Genomic DNA, 17,866 nt, shown 5'->3' with positions numbered 1-17,866 from the left:
ACTACTCAGCCATAAGAAGAGGGAAAATCCTACCATTTGCAACAACATGGATGGAGCTGGAGGGTATTATGCACAGTGAAACAAGGCAAGCAGAGAAAGAGAAATACCAAATGATTTCACTCATCTGAGGAGTATAAGAAGAAAGGAAAAACTGAAGGAACAAAACAGCAGCAGAATCACAGAACCCAAGAGTGAACTAACAGGTACCAAAGGGAAAGGGACTGGGGAAGATGGGTGGGAAGGGAGGGAGAAGTGGGGGAAGAAGAAGGGAGGTATTAAGATTAGCATGCATGGGTGGGTGGGAGAAAGGGGAGGGCTGTATAACACAGAGAAGACAAGTAGTGATTCTACAACATTTTGCTATGCTGATGGACAGTGAATGTAAAGGGGTCTATTGGGGGGACCTGGTATAGGGGAGAGCCTAGTAAACATAATATTCATCATGTAAGTGTAGATTAATGATAACAATAAAAAAAAGAAAGAAAAGGGGGTTACTCCCTGATAGGATAAAACTAACTGTAAATCAACGATTAATGCATGCTTTAAATATCCTTAATTTTGACCACTTAAAGGGTGTCAAATGATTGGCTATGGAGGTAAATTTTTCTGATAATATTTCTTTCTCTTAAATACAAAAAAAAAAAAAGGCAGTTCCTGTGTGGTGACCTCCAATGAGTTCTCCACAATGGTATAAAGGGGTATAAAGGGCATATAAAAGTGTAGGCAAAGGGTCTGTTAGTGTTTATACAGAGGGTCAAAGCCTAATTTGACTACCCAGAAAATGAACTAAGATACTATATGAAGAAGAACTTCCAACATCAGCACTCTCTGGAAGACTCATACCAGAAGATGATCATCAAAAAACCTCAACAAAGACCCAGGCGCTGCTACAGCTGTAGATGCACTCAACCCACCGGTTCCTGGACTTGCCATGGGAATGAAGAAGGAGATATCTTAGCTGACCTGTGCATACAGTAAAACAACAAATTTGACTGGATCTATACTGTTGGAACTCAACCAAGAATTAGGAGGAGTGCAAGTTGTGGTGCTCCAAAATCTTACAACTACAGACTATCTACTGTTAAAAGAACATATGGGATGTGAACAGTCCCCAGGAATGGGTTGTTTTAATTTGTCTGATTTCTCTCAGACTGTTCAAGTTCAGTTAGACAATATCCACCATATCATAGATAAGTTTTCACAAATGCCTAAGGTGCCTAACTGGTTTTCTTGGTTTCACTGGAGATGGCCAGTAATTATAGGTCTGCTTTGGTTATGTAACTGTACTCCTATTATGTTAATGTGTGTGCACAATTTAATTAGTAGTTTAAAACCTATACATGCTGAAGTTACTCTACAAGAAGATATGTCAAAGAAATAATCAATCTTCCCATGTTTTCTTCCATCTGCTACTTCTATAGCTTTTCTTCTTCCTTCCTAACTACAACCCTTAAATAGAATTCGTGCCTCATATCAAATTTACAGAGTATCATAATTCCTCCAAGTGGTAAAGATACCTCAAGACAAATGCTGGGCATAGAAGCCACAGGGCATAAATCTGCAAAGAAGTAAAAAGCTAACCTTTTCAAACAATAAGGCTTCTCTCTCACTTTCCAACTTTACATTTCCCACTTTTTTCATACTGCTTTTCATTATGGCTGCACCAATTTACATTCCCACCAGTAGTGTACAAGGGTTCCCTTTTCTGCACATCCTTGCCAACACTTATAATTTCTTGCATTTTTTTGATAAAGCCATTCTGATTGGTATGAGGTGATATCTCACTGTAATTTTGGTTTGCATTTCCCTGATGATGAGTAGTGTTGAATGGCCTTTCATGCATCTAATGGCCATCTGTTATGTCTTCTTTGGAAAAATGACTAAGGTCTCCGTACATTTTTTAATTGGATTATTTGTTTCTTTGGTGTTGAGTTGTATGATATCTTCATATATTTTGAATATTAGCCCCTTATCAGATATATTATTTGCAAATATATTCTCCCACTCAATTGGTTGCTTTTCATTCTGTTGATGGTTTCCTTTGTTGAGCGAAGCTTTTTAGTTTGATGTAGTCCAACTGTTCATTTTTGCTTTTGTTTCCCTTGACCGAAGAGACAAATCCACAGAAAATTTCTTATGTTCATGTTCAAAAGCTTAATGTCTATGTTTTATTCTTGGAGTTTTATTGTTTCAGGTCTTATATTTATGTCTTTAATCCATTTTTAGTTTATTTTTGCATATGGTGTAAGACAGTGATCCGGTTCATTCTTTTGTGCATAATTTCCGGTTTTCCCAACACCATTTGTTGAAGAGACTGACTTTTCAACATTGTACGTTCTTGCCCCCTCTGTCATATATTAATTGGCCATATAAGTGTGGGTTTATTTCTAGGCTACTATATTTTGCACATGATCATACTGTTTTGATGACTGTAGCTTTGTAACATAGTTTGGAGTCAGGGTGTGTAATACCTCTACATTTGTTCTTTCTCAAGATTGATTTGGCTAGTCTGGGTCTTTTGTGATTCAATACAAATATAGAATTTGCTTGCTTTAATTCAGTGAAAAATGTCATTGGATTTTGATAGGCATCACACTGAATCTGTAGATTGCTCTGGGTATTATGACCATTTTAAGAATGTTAATTCTTCCTATCCATTAGTATGGAATAGCTTTCCATTTATTTATGTCATCTTCAATTTCTTGCATCAATGTCTTATAGTTTTCTGAGTATAAGTCTTTTATAGGTATTTTATTCTTTTTGATGCACTTATAAATGAGATTGTTTTCTTAATTTTCCTTTCTGCTATTTCATTATTTGTTTATAGAAATCTAATGGATTTCTGTACACTGTGTATCCTGTGACTTTACTGAATTCATTTAATTCTAATGGTATTGTGGTGGAGTCCTTATGGTCTTCTATATTTAGTATAATGTCATGTACAAAAAGTGACAATTTTACTTCTTCCTTATCAATTTGGTTGCCTTTTATCTCTTTATCTTGTCTGATTGCCATGGCTAAGAATTCTAGGACCAGGTTGAATAAAAGTGGTGAGAGTGGGTATCCCCATCTTGTTCTAGATCTTAGAGGAAGAGCTTTCAGCTTTTTTACATTTAAAATAATTTTAGATGTGGGTTTGTCATTTCTGGCATGTTGAGATATGTGCCCTCTATAGCCCCTTTGTTGAGAGTTTTTATCACAAATGGATGTTGAACTTTGTCATATGCTTTATCAATGTCTATTGATATGATCATATGGTTTTTATCATTCCTTTTGTTAATATGCTGGATCACATTGATTGATTTGTGAATACTGAAATAACCTTGCATCCCTAGAGTAAATCCTAAATGTACTTTTTTGAATTCAGTTTGCTAACATTTTGTTGAGGATTTTTGCATCTGTGTTCATCAGAGATATTGGTCTCTAATTTTCTTTTTTTATAGTGTCTTTGTCTGGTTTTGGTAATGTTAGCCTCACAGAATAAATTTTGAAGCTTTCCTTCCTCTTCAATTTTTCTGAATAGTTTGAGTCGGAAGGGTATTCATTCTTCTTTAAATGTTTGGTAGAATACACCTGTAAAGTCATCTGGTGCTAGATTGTTTTGTTGGGAATTTTTGATTACCAATTCTATTTCATTACTCATGCTTGGTCTTTTCAAATTTTCTATTTCTTCCTGGTTCAGTCTTGGAAGATTCTATGTTTCTAAGAATTTATCCATTTCTTCTAAATTGGCAATTTGTTGACATATAATTTTTCATACTAATTTCTTGTAGTCATTTGTATTTCTGGGGTGTAAGTTGTAAATTCTCATTTATCATTTCTGACTTGGTTTATTGAGTCCTAGCTTCTTTTTGCTTGGTAGTCTAGCTAAAGGATTATCAGTCTTGTTTATTTTTTCAAATAACTGGCTCTTAGCTTCACTGATCTTTTATATTGCTTCTGTTAGTCTCTATTTCATTTATTTCTGCTCTGATCTTTATTGTGTCCTTCCTTCTCCCAACATTGGGCTTTGTTTGTCCCCCTTTTCCTAGTTCCTTCAGGTACATGGTAAGATTATTTATTTGAGATATTTCTTATTTCTTCAGATAGCCTTGTATCACTATAAACTTCACTCTTAGAACTGCTTTTGCCAAATTTTTGAACTATTGTATTCTATTTTCATTCTTTAAGTAATTTTTATTTCCCCTTTCATTTCTTCACCGACACACTAGTTGTTTAGTAGTATGCTGTACATTATCCAATACAAGCAAAGAGGAAAAACGTATGACTCATATTAAGTAACCCTTAGGCCAGGAAGATGGCATACGCTAATGGAATGAATTAAAAGTCCAATGTTTAAAAACTACCTCCACTGCAATCACTTTATCAGTATGAGCAATTCTCTTAACCTCCCCAATCAGTGAAGAACTCAAGAATTAATTGGTGCTAAATAATTGTCAGTAACCTGATTGGGCCCAGCTGCTAGATGGAATTAATGAAAGTACCCATGAAATAATTTGAGAAATAGTGACATAAATTGCAGTAGACTCCAGAAGTTGGAAGCACAGGAATACACAAGCAACAACTCTGCAAGTAACAAATTGAAAAGTAGGAAAAGACGAGTGGCTCTCTAAATTCCTTTGAGTTTTTGCTATTTGTCATGTGGTTCATAACTAATGGATATCAATATGCTCCAGGCCCAAATGGTTCTATCAAACACCTGTCTTAGTTGTTTGAATTCTGTCAAACACCTAAGAAAGAAATATTATCACTTATGCACAGATTCTTCCAGAAAATAGAAAAAAATATTTCCAATTCATTTTAAATAGAAGTATTACACTGATCAAAACTAGACAAATATATTACAATAGACTTTTAACCATTATCCATCATGATCATAGATATAAGAAAAACATAATAAAATACTAGCAAATCAAACCCAACAACATACATCATACATCATAACCAAGTGGAGTTTATACTGATAGTGTAAGGTTGGTTCAACATTGGAAAACCAATCAATGTCATTTATCATATAAACAGATAAAATTAAAAAACAAATGATCTCAATAGAAGCAGAAAAAGTACTTTCACAAAATATATCTAATTAGGAATAAAGAGAACTTCCTCAACTTGATGAAGGGTGCCTACATAAAACCTACAGCTAACATGATACTTAATGGGAAAAAAAGAATGGTTTATAAAAGACCTAAAAATAAAGGAAAGAAGAAAACATTAGAGAAAATCTTTGTGAGCTTGGATTAAGCAATAACTTCTTAGAACACAAAAGGCATAAATAAAAGAAAAAAAATCGATAAACTGGACTTCATCAAAGTTAAAAGCTTCTACTCTTTAAAAGATTGCTAAAGAAATGAAAAGACAAGCCATAGGCTATGAGAAAATACTTGCAAAACATATATCTGAGGACTAATATCTAGAATTGTTTTTTAAATCTCTCACAACTCAGTAATAAGAAAATATAAAACTCAATAAAGAATGGGCAAAAGATTTTAACAGACACTTCACCAAAGAATATATACAGATGGCAAGTAAACACATGAAAAGATGCTCTACATCATTAATGATTAGAGAACTGAAATTTAAAACTACAATATGATACCACTAGGCAACTATTAGAATGACTAATCTTTTAAAATGACAATGTCAGATACTGGCAAAGATGAAGAGAAACTGGAAGTCTTTTATATTTTGCTGGTATAAATGCAAAATTACACAGCCACACTGAGTAACAGTTTGCCAGTTTCTTAAAAGATTATTCATACACTTACTGTATGATGAGAAATCTCACTATTTGATATTCAGCTGAGAGCAATGCAACCATAAATCCATAGAAAACCTGTATACAAGTGTTTACAGCTGCTTTATTCATAATCTCCAAAACATGTTAACAAGAAAAGGACTATGAACTGGTAAATAGATAAACAGAGGTATGTACACATAATGAAATACTATTAATCAAAAGAATGAACTACTGATATATGCAACAGCATGGATAAACATCAAACGCAACATGTGGAGTGAAAGAAGACAGACTGAAAAGGCTATATACTATATGATTTCATTTATATGATGTTCTGGCAAAGACAAAACCATAGTGACAGAAAATACATTGCCAAGGTGCAGGGTGGAATGAAAGGGATTGACTACAAATGAGCATGAGACAGCTTTCAGGAGTGACAGAAATGCTCTATATCCTAATTGTGGTGGTGGTTACATGACCAGAGTATTAAAATAAATGAAGGGGTCATAGATCATTTATTAAAATAGGAATGCAAAGTTCATACTGATGAGAGAAAGAGCAAGAAGAGAGGAGAAGAAGAGAGAAAGAAAAGAAGGAAGGAAGAGACAGTAAGTTCTACTTTCCAGTGAATTCCACCATTATAGAAGGAATTATAGAATTAGAAAAATCACCATTTGGCAACCATCTTGCAATAACTGATTCAAACAAAAGTCAGCAAAAATGATAAACTAGACTCCCATATCTCTCATAAAATGCTTAGTAATTAGTTATTAATAAGTACAAAATACTGATTAATGAATGTAGAGTGAAGAAACCAGATAGACACTAAGTTAACGTTACCGGTAATGGCACATCGATATTATGTGTTTCCTGTTACAAAGTAAACAGCATCTCTTCTGTAACATTTCTCCCAAAAATGTATACTCTGACTCCAAGCATGAGGAAACACTAGATAAACCCAAACTGAGAGTTATTCTACAAAATAATCGGTTTGTACACTTCTAAAATGTCTAGTTAAGGAACAACAAAAAATATGGCTGAAGAATTGCTCCCATTGAAGGAACTTACAGAGATACGGCAATTAATGAAATTCTTGATCCTGAATTGTTCCTCCACTGGAAGTATTGTTTTTGCTGTTGTATGTTTTCTTTCCCACCTCGCCTCTTCTTCTCATCTATTGCTATAAATGACATTATTGTGAGAATAATTGATATTTGAGTGGAGTTTGTGGGTTACATAGTATTCTTATACCAATATTAATTTTCTGATTTTGATATATACACACATACACTATATATATGGAAGAATAGGAAATAGGCACTGAGGTATTTAGGGATAACAGAATCTGCAACATACTCTCAAGTGGAAAGAAAAGATAAATGACATAGATGATAGATGCATACACACATGTACACATACATAGGTAGAGATATAGATAGAGACAGAAAGACATAGAAGAGGCAAGTGTGGTAAAAATGTTAACAACTGAGGAATTAGGATGAAGGCTAAATAAGATTGCATTGCACTGTCCTGGTAACTTTTCTAAGTTTGAAAACACTTCAAAATAAGAAGTTTAAAAAAAATTCAATTCCACAAAGATATAAATGACCAGTTAGGCAAACTCATTACTGTAGTTTTCCGTTACATTCTCCTATCATTTTCAAATTTTAGAAAAAGGTGTAAGAGGGGCAATATTAGGGAACAGACACTTTTATGAAAACTGAGAAGATTGTACAATCATGTTTTCTCACTTATTTGATCATTACCAGCTATTTCCTTAAACTTGGTCACAGTTCAGGGTTGTAAACACATCTGGCTTTGTGACTTCCCATAAAATCTATTTATTAAGGTTTTCCTTAAATGAAACACAATCCTGAATGAAGTCTTTTGACCTGACACCATGCAGCACTGGAATAAGAAATACTTCTTTGGTGAAACATTTGAAAACCCACAGTCATTTAGTGATACATATGTACATTCTTGAGCTTAAAGTATGAGCCTCATTCGTATTAGGTTTGTGGATATATAATTACCAGTATTAAATTATGTGTTTGACATTGACTTACTGCCATATTTATGATTGCTATTAAAAATGCTGACTGCAATATGTGACATGTTCTTCTTACAATAACATGTAGTCCTTATCTAAAATAAAGCACTCTATTTTCTCTTTACATGACCCTTGTGAGTGAAGTCTAATAAACTTCATAGACTTTTTAATGGTGGAAGCATTTTGGAAAGAAAACCCTAAAGCTGATTTCCTCTAAAATTAGCACAGTCTACAAAGTTGAAATGTGATTTAAAATCCACAGAAGCTGATTAAAACAAACAAAAAATAGCTCTAGCTCTAAAACCCAGAGTGCTGTTTTATTCTAAATAAATAGACATACCCACAACCCGTCACAATAGTCCCAACCAAAAATAGAAAAGAAAACTGAGAAAGTCGAGTTGTTAATTTTGAGTTTAGTTTACCTAATCCACTCAAGTGTGAAATATCTCACACAATGGGTGATAAATACAGGGTATCTATAAAACTAACAGTTTCTTATGTTTATATAATCAGAAATAAATGAATTGGACTTGATGAACATCTTTCTTTAAATTTAGTGAGTCTTCTGGACAAATGCTGGGTAGATTCTTAGGGATGAAAAAAGAGTTGACGATCAGGGTGAGCATTTCCTAACTCCAGTCAGACCTGCACAGGCCTTCTCCCATCACAGTCCCAACAATTTCACTGCTAAAAAGACCTTGATATGCCTGTTAAAGAAGAGACCATGGGGTAGTTTTTTGAGGTACTACTTTTTAAGATACTCTAATTTTGTTGTAGTCACCTAAGTAAACATGTGAAAGAGGAGGGCTGTGGTGCTCACCTCTGCTTTGCTCTTTATTCCACTATGGTAAAAAAAAAATGTTAAGACAAAAATGGCAACATGTACTTGCGAAAGCATATCCACAACCAACAGGCCAAATAATGCCCAGCAGTTTTGTAGAAAGAGGATTTACACATTTTCACAATAATATTACAAACAATGAGCCAACAGAATGTTCTTTAAGGCCAGAAAACGTAATCCTTTTTATTTCCAGTCTAGCCTAAAGCAGGCCCCTCAGGGTCCTCAGGCTATATTTCTCCATGAAGGAGGCTTTGCCATCTCACTGTAAATTGAGTTTTCATTCGTTTGGAAAGTATGTCTACAGTCTAACTGTACATCAAGAGAAAAAACACAGTCCTGTCAGAAAGGAACAAAAATGTGATTTATACAAATTTTTTAAAATTAAAACTAATGCCCTATCTCCCAGGATCCCTGTCAGACCATCACTCAATCAGTGTTACTGGGCAATAATTGGCCTCTGTGCATAAGGTTTTAAATCAAAACTTAACTATAACGGCTGAGGTTTATGAGTAATGCCAAATCCATGAGCTGATCCTGTCGAATCTCACGTGCTCTATTTAAAAACACAATCTAAACTACCATTTCTAGTTGATCTGTATATAGAGATATTGCGCTCTGGTCTAGAGGCATAAGATGAAAATTATGCCTTTCAGGAGAATAAGTAAAACAATACATTTTTATAGTATGATTTTAGTTTTCTGATAGCATGAAAATACTCTAATACAAATTCAACTGCATAACATTATATAATTTTTACATCAGAAGTTTTATTTCTCTATGCCACAATGAGTTATGTGGCCCTTGAAACCTAGATGACACTGCTGTGAACTAACCTATCAATTTGGTCTTGTACAGTCTTAAGTTCTTTTTGGTAGAAAACAGAAGTCAGTGAAGGAGAAGAGGGGTTAGCTACTTCCCACAATATCATTAGTTCTAACAGAAGCAAGTTTTGAACCAGATTCTCACCCACACATATAGATAGTTATTACTTAGGCAGACACAAGAGTTCCTTTTAACATGCAGCAAAAACTTGAAGTCCCAGCTCTGTCCTTTCAGATGTCCTTGAATGACAGGTTAATTCAGCCAGGATTGGCTAAATGATTTGTGAAGCCCAACGCAAAATAAAGATAGACAGACCCTTCTTCAAAAATTATAAGAATTTCAGGATGTCAACAGCAGAAAATTAAACCAAGAGAGTACCTTCCAAGCCCAGAGCCCTGTAGGCCTGCACAAGTCACATGACCACACAGCCAGTCATGCACTCAGCACAGACACAAGATTTCACAAACAAAATTCTGTTATTTTACAGTCAGCATCAGGCAACAAGAGATTTTTCCCAAACTGATGGCTGGGAAAATAACTGGTATGAAATCAAGGCTGAGGTGTCATCTTGAACTATAAAATCTTTAAATCTCACTGAGTTCTTATATCCTATTAAGATTAAGTATAGGGAGTGTCTCTAACACATTTTAGCCAATCCACATACACTAAATACTTCTAATTTTACCGTCAAGAGCCAAGTTGTAGGATTCTTCATGCTGGCTAGCATGCCACAGTTTACAAAGGGAAACTCATTTCTAATAGTCAGTGTGCTCATTAGCAAAACCAGATACTGATGAAAATAGAAATTCCCATAGTAACTACTTCTGTATAAGTGGCTTCTTGCTTAAACTCTAGGAAACAATCCTGGAGTGGTGCCTCACTGACTAATGCAATAAGCTGCCCCCTTGGAGTAAAGCTTAAACCAACTGGTGCATGATCACTGTGACTAAACCACAGTCATTATTAAAGACACTGACTTCCAAAGAACATGTGCTGCAAACAAAAGAAGGTACTCAAGGGTGGCGTGACTTTTAATCAAAACTTGGAATTCTTAAACAGGTACAAGAAAATAAAAATGTTAACACTACAGCAGGTGAATGAATAAATATAATTTGTGGGGAGGAAAATAATGGGATGGTACCTAAATTTATAGTGTTTGTCCCTGATTGATGAAATATAATATCCTCTCACCTTAGGAATGAAGTTATCATCCATGAATGACACTACAACTCTAGATCTTCAGAACTTGAATGTTGTCAACACAACCCTCCTGTGGGATCCAGGACACAAAATTTAAAAAGAAACTTCCCCTTACTTCCCCCTTACCTTCCCCTCCTATTCTCACAGATTCATCCCTCCAATCAGACATTCCTTAAAAGATTTGGCAATTAAACAAAGTTTTCAGAAACCCCTAGCCAAGAATAAAGACAAAGTAAAAATTCCAAACACTGAGGATGAATGCCTTACTTTTTGAAAAAAGAGAAAAGTGATACACTCAAAAGAAAATTAAAACCCCATTGATAGCAAGATTCAAAGAGATCTGGGAAGTGCAGGTTAAAGGATGGTCTTAAAAAATTTAAGATCTTAAAACCACCCTTCTCATCACAGAGGGTCAAGTTTTTAAATACATTACCCCATATAACAACCTGCAGAGGCACTTAATGACCAGATAAGGATTTTACTGCGGGTAAGTAAAATCACAATATTTCCAGAATCTCTCACCTGGCTTTAGTACATCTGCATATCTATAGGTGTCTCAAAGGGGTGGAGAGTGGTAGTTCATTTACATATCAATAGGCAATTACAAGAGTGTGTGAGGATTTATCTGGACTGGAAAGGTTGGGTGGAGCTCTCTTCTGATGCAGCCTGTTCAAGAGAGAGAGACCTGTTCAAGAGAGATGAGTGCTTCTAAGAAATAAACGGGTATGTTAACTTTACTTCTTCCTTTGACTGATTTCAGTTTTAGAGGTATTTTGCCTTGGGATTTTTCCACCAGAATTACATCTGGCATAGTCAACAGGATCTCTGAATGTGAAACATGTCTAAATGGGTGCAACCTTAGGCAGACTGCATGTAGGGATGATGGGGAGGCCCCAGTGGCTGCAGTGGTAGAGAATGCAGCTTTACTCAGGAACCCCATATACGTGGGGCTTCCAACTGGGGAGCCCCTAGTATTGAATTGGTCTAGAGTAAAGCACATCCTAGAGAGGTAGGGCCTTCCCCAGAACTGGGGAAGAGTGGAGATACCGGAAGCTGCAGAATTAGTCCTCCATCAGATAGAGGACTGCTTAGAGGCCCTGAGTGGCCATGTAGCAGCTGGCACTGTAGGATCTCTTTTCTCATGGAGATAGTAGAAAATGTTATTGAGGAGAGAGATATGTTTATTGAGAGAGGGAAACTTTGGAAGGAGAAGGACAGACTTCAGCATCACTTGGAGAAGCTGGGTGATGACCTATAGGATTCCCTTTAGGAAGAAAGACAGTCACACTGAGAGGATGGGTCGCCCTCCTGGAAAATTCCTTTCCAGCAGTGAGGGGGGAGGCAGCAGGAGAGTCCAAGCTCCTGAAGGTCATGGGGGAGGGGGACAAGAGAGCAATGCCTTCAACTCCGGAGATGGTAGAGGAGGTGTCGGGAGAATATGAGGGGGTGCAGCTGATGGCCGATCTATTGCCGAGGCCACCGCCTGAGGCACCAGCATCTACTGTATTAAAGGCCCACCCAGTTGTAATTAAGAAAGTAAAAACACAACAACTGCGGGCTCCTGAGGGGAGGAGCTGCCCCCTACCCAGGTGGTGGAGCACTCAATGCTCCACCCCCCATACCCAGGATGAACTAGTGGACATGAGCGTCCAGTATCGGCAGAGGCCATCAGAACCACTGCCTACATGGCTTTTGCATCTCTGGGATATGGTGGTGGAAAAACATTTGTTATGTCGGGTTCTGAATTGAGTAGATTGGCTTTTCTGACAACTCACCCTTCTCTCCAGCAGCAGCTGCAAAGTACCCATCACACTTCAGGGAAATCGGGTGTTTCTGGATTGGCTGACAGCAACCATCAGAGCAGTTTGGCCTAATCAGGCTGATTTACCAGACTTATCCACTAACTGAAAAATGTATGCAGAACTCCAACAGGTGTTGTGAGAACTGAGCATAAAAAATGTCATCGATAACATAGACCCCCAGGGCCCTGATGAGGAGTTGTTCACTGTAGGAATGAGAAATCTGGTACTTCATACAGCTCCCCAATCTCTCTTTGGGTCCCTACTGACTATTCTCACCCCCCACATAGGGCAACCCATAAGTGAGGCTACTCATACTTTAGCAGACCTGGGGAGGTTGAAACAATAAAAGCCCAGAAAGGTAGTACAGTCTACGACTGAAAGGAAGGTGCAAAAGGCCCTGTGAAGGTCTAGAGAATGCAGATTGGGTTGATTTGATGAAAGCCAGAGTAATGAAAGAAAAACTTGATGGACAGCCCAATAGGATCTTTTTAGAACTGTGGCACCAATTTAAGCCAGAGCAGCAGTTCCAGCCACTGAGGTCCAGGACATGGAAGCTAGAGGCAAAGCCCTGCGTCCACCCTGTGTCCCTGCAAGACTTCATGGGGGACAGTACTCAGGCTTTGCCTGGGCCCTTACCCCAACAGGAGAACAACTGGGTGTTGCAGTTTGACTGAGGTGGGGGACATGGTGGGGACTGGAGTCCACATGTAGAATTAGTAATTCACTGGTACCCTGTGAATGTACAATCTGACCTTATGCTGGTGGACCCAGGAGCTGAGTGTTCTCTGCATTATGACTACCCTGAGTGTTTTCCTGGGACCCCTGCTGTGATAGTTGGCTGTGGAGGAAAGGCAATCAAAGTGAAGAAAGCCCAAATCCCATTGTGGATATGGTATTTACCCCCAAAGGAATATACTGTATGCATTTCTCCCAATCCCTGAATATATTTTGGGGGTCAATACCCTGCAGGACATGTGGTTATAGACCACAGCAGGTGAGTTCAGACTGAGGGAACATGTGGTAAGCACCTGCCTGTAGTTTTTCCTGTACCTTGGCAGGTAACATATACAAAGTATTTCCTGGGGGGCACAGGTAAACTGGAGAAACTCTACAGGAGTTGGAGAAGGTGGGTATCATAAAGCCCACTCATAGTCCTTTTAATTCCCCACTGTGGCCAGTGAAAAAGCCAGATGACTCTTGGCGTATGACTGTGGACTATAGGAAATTGAATAAAGTCACACCCCCTTTGCACACTGCTGTCCCCTTGATAGTAGCCCTTATGGACACACTATGTCATGAACTTGGGATGTATCATTATGTTGAGGACATTTCTAATGCTTTCTTCTCTATTGACATAGTACAGGAAAGTCAGGAAGAGTTTGCCTTCACATAGGAAGACCAACAGTGGACATTAACTGTCCTTACACAGGGATACCTCCACAGTCCCACCATTTGTCATGGACTTGTGGCCCAGGACTTGGCCACATGGAAGAAATCACAAATGGTGTGGCTGTATCACTACATTGATGATATTCTGCTCATGTCTGATTCTCTTGCAAAATTAGAAGGGGAAGTTCCTAGACTACTGCAACATTTACAGAAGAAAGAATAGGCTGAGAACAGCACCAAGGTTCAGGGACTTGGATTGTCTGTAAAGTTCTTGGGGGTTGTCTGGTCAGGTAAAACTAAAGTTATTCCTGAAGCAGTCATAGACAAGGTCCAGGCTTTCCCTACCACTACCATTGTAGCAGTCGTACAAGAGTTTTTTTTGTTTTTTGGGCTACTGGAGAGTGTTTATCCTGCACTTGGTACAAATTCTGAAGCCCTTATTCAGGTTGATATGAAAGGGCTTAAGGTTGGACTGGGATAAGACATGTGCAGCTGCTTTTACTGCTGTTGAGCAAGCAGTCAAGACTGTAAAGGCATTGAGTAAAATGGGCTCATCAAGACCCTGTGAGCTAGATATTCATGTAACTGAAGATGGTTATGGATGGGGACTTTGGCAGTTGCTTGAATAGACATGCCAACCCATTGGATTCTGGTCATAACTATGGAAAGGAGCAGAAGTCTGTTACACCTTGAAAGAGAAGCAACTGGCTTCTGTGTGCCATGCCTTGCTGGCTACAAAGCCCATCACTGCAACAGCTCTGACCAAAGTAATAACCACCTATCTCATCACATGGTGGGTACAAGACTGGACCCAAAGGCTATGGAGTGGCATGGCACAGATGCCTACACTGGCCAAATGGGTCACACATTTACAGCAATGTAGCGCCCTCTCTACTAAGCCCTTAAGAAGAGAACTCCAACGCTTACTGGGGCCAGTGACGTACACCAGTGGAAAGCCGGAAGAACTTGCTTTTGAGCCATTGGTAGCTGAGAGTCCTTATCAGGAGGGAAAAGTCCCTATACCTGAAGATGCTTGGTATATGAACAGCTCTAGTCATGGGCAGCCTCCAAAGTGGAGGGCTATGGCTTTCCATCCTACGACTGAGAAATTATGGATGGAGGATGGGGAGAAGAAGAGCAGTTGGTGGGCTGAGTTGCAGGCAGCATGGCTCATGATCACCCAGGAGCCTTCCCCTATAGTTGTCTCACTGACAGGTGAGCCATCTATTTGGGCTTGACCCTATGGCTGCCAACATGGTACCATGCCAACTGGAAGGTTGGTCATTGGCCCCTTGGGGAGCAAGAGTTGTAGCAAGACCTATAGGCCTATGGTCAGACTAAAGCTGTTACCATATATCATGTGACTGGCCATTTGTCTTTGGCATCCCCAGGGAATGATGAAGCAGACACAGTGGCCCATGTGCATTGGCTTGAAGGAAAGCCTGGCTCTGATGTAGCCCAATGGTTACATCAGCCTTTGCTGCACATGGGGCAAAAGACAATGTGGGCTGTAGCCTGTAGGTGGAGCTTGCCGTTGACCTTTGAAGAAGTCAGCAGAGCCCAGAGGGAGTATCTTGTGTGCTCTAAGAGGGACTTTCATTGAGTCCCACAGCAACATGGGACAATAGAAAGGGCGCCAATACCCCTTGTCAGGCACATAGACTATATTGGGCCTCTGCCCATATCAGAAGGATATCAGTATGCCATGACTTGTGTGGACACAGCTACTGGCCTATTGGTTGTTTTTCCTGCATGTCATGCAGATCAGCAAACCACCAAGAGGGGCCTAGAGCATCTCTTTGCAGCCTATGGCCTGCCTCAGGTGACTGAGAGTGATCAAGGCACCCACTTCACTGGAATGCATTACAAGAACAGGTGCAGCAATTAGGAATAAAGTGAAAGTTTCATGTACCATATAACCCCACTGGGACAGGAATGATAAAGATAAAATGGTTTGTTGAAATCTGGTCTGAAGTCAGACACCAGCAGTCTACAGGGCTGGTTACTTATGGACAGTGCTATGGCATTTGAATGAGAATCCCCAAAAAGGAACCTTGAGCTCTGTAGATATGCTAACACACATTGCTGCCTCTCCTATACAATTGTATGTGCAAACCAAAGGAGTTACTGAAGCCAGGATATGGCCAGCAGAGCAACATCTTGCTGCCCACCCCTACTTCATTAAACCCTGAATACTCTGTTGAATGGATGTGGCCCTGGACATTTTGACACATGCACCAGCAAGGCTCGCCCTCTGGCACCTTGGGGAAAAGGCCTGGAAGCTGGCCTCTTGTGTATTCCTGGAAAAACAGCAGAGTGGTCCCCAACGGTCATGGTAGTGTACCCTAAACGTCCAGGAGGTAAGAGCATCTTACGGGGAAGTTTTATCTTCATGGTCAGTGCATGTACCTCCCATAGCCCTATATATTGACCCATCTGTAACTCCCACATGGCACAGGGGTGAGAGTCTGGTGTACTAGACCACGATGAGATCCCATTCCTGCCACTGTCCTATCACAGGACCACTCTTTTGCATGTTTCCTACCTGATGGACAAGATTTGCCATGCTGGTGTCATTAAAACATGTATCTTATCACCCTCAACGTTATTTTTTTCTACAGTCCCAGTGTCTTGGATGTGCTCCCTGACTGCAGCTGCCACATGATGATTGCTCTGAACTCCCTACCTGTTCAGCTACTGCCTGCCTGTGGAATGGTCAAGCTGTAGACTTAATCTGCATAGAACTTTGAACCTAGCTGAATCCTCCACCTTGAGAATTATCATGATTTTATTGCTGTTACTACTGTATGTTATTAGTCTGGTTACAGTGCTCCAGTTTTCTTGCACAGGGGCCATTGTGGAAAATGGGGAACATGTAGATTGTGAGGTGAGATTTCTGGAGGGGTGGGCTGTGATTAAATTGCAATGTTTCCAGAATCTCTCGCTTGGCTTTTAGTGCATCTGAACATCAATAGGTGTTTCAAAGGGGTGGAGAGAAGTAGACCATTTATATATCAATAGGTAATTACAAGGGCATGTAGGGTTTATCTGGACCAGAGAGGTTGGGTGGGGCTCTCTTCTGCTGCAGCCTGGTCAAAAGAGACCAGTAACTGCTTGTAAGAAATCAATGGGTTTCTTAACTTTGTTTCTCTTTTTGACTGATTTCAGTTTTAGAGGTATTTAGCCCTGGGATTTTCCCCCCAGGGAGTTGCAGAGAATAAGAAATTAACTGATTTACCCATGATTTTAAAGCAAATGAATGGCATTTGTCAGTTAAAACTCAAGTCTAACTCCATTATCTCTACTCTTAACACTATTTTATACTGTCTTGCATTGTGAATAAATGTCCTATTCTTTCTTTCTCTCTCACTCTTTTTTCTTTCTTTCTCTCTGTCTCTCTCCTCTCCCTCTCTCTCTCCTTCTCCCTCCTTCCCTCCTTGCTTTCTTTCTTACCAGCATGAATGGAGAGGGAACTTCAGGGAGGGATGATAGGTAGATGATTTAGACATACATATACACGTACACAGACACAGGCCCAACGAGGTGTCACTTCTGCTTGACTAAGTCACCAAACCAGGGCTTAATATCTAACTTAATTGCAGTTTCATCCTCCCCCAGAAATGTAATCAATCAGGAATTTTCTGGTCAGCATCAATAACATAATGTCACATGTGTCCTCTCCATCCCCCAAAGCAATACACCTAATAAAACCTTTTTGTTCCTGGATGAAGATAACCTCACCAAAATAATAATAATTTCCTTGTCCTGCCTTTAAAAACTTCTGCCTTTCTGTAGCCAATTGAAGCATCGCTCTGCTTGCTAAAGGGGATGCTGTCCGATTCATGAATCACTTAATAAAGGCAATTAGATCTTCAAATTTACTTCCATGAATTTTGTGGTTTTTTGACAACACATACATACATACATAATCACATTTCACTGAATATATTCTAAATTCTTTATCTTAGAGTAATGGAAAGGCAACTTTTCTTCCTCAGTTGATAGCACAATAAAAAAAACCA

Source organism: Manis javanica, chromosome 5 (assembly GCF_040802235.1).
Source record: "Manis javanica isolate MJ-LG chromosome 5, MJ_LKY, whole genome shotgun sequence".
Classification (NCBI taxonomy): Eukaryota; Metazoa; Chordata; class Mammalia; order Pholidota; family Manidae; genus Manis; species Manis javanica.
This window is presented reverse-complemented; position numbering follows the sequence as displayed.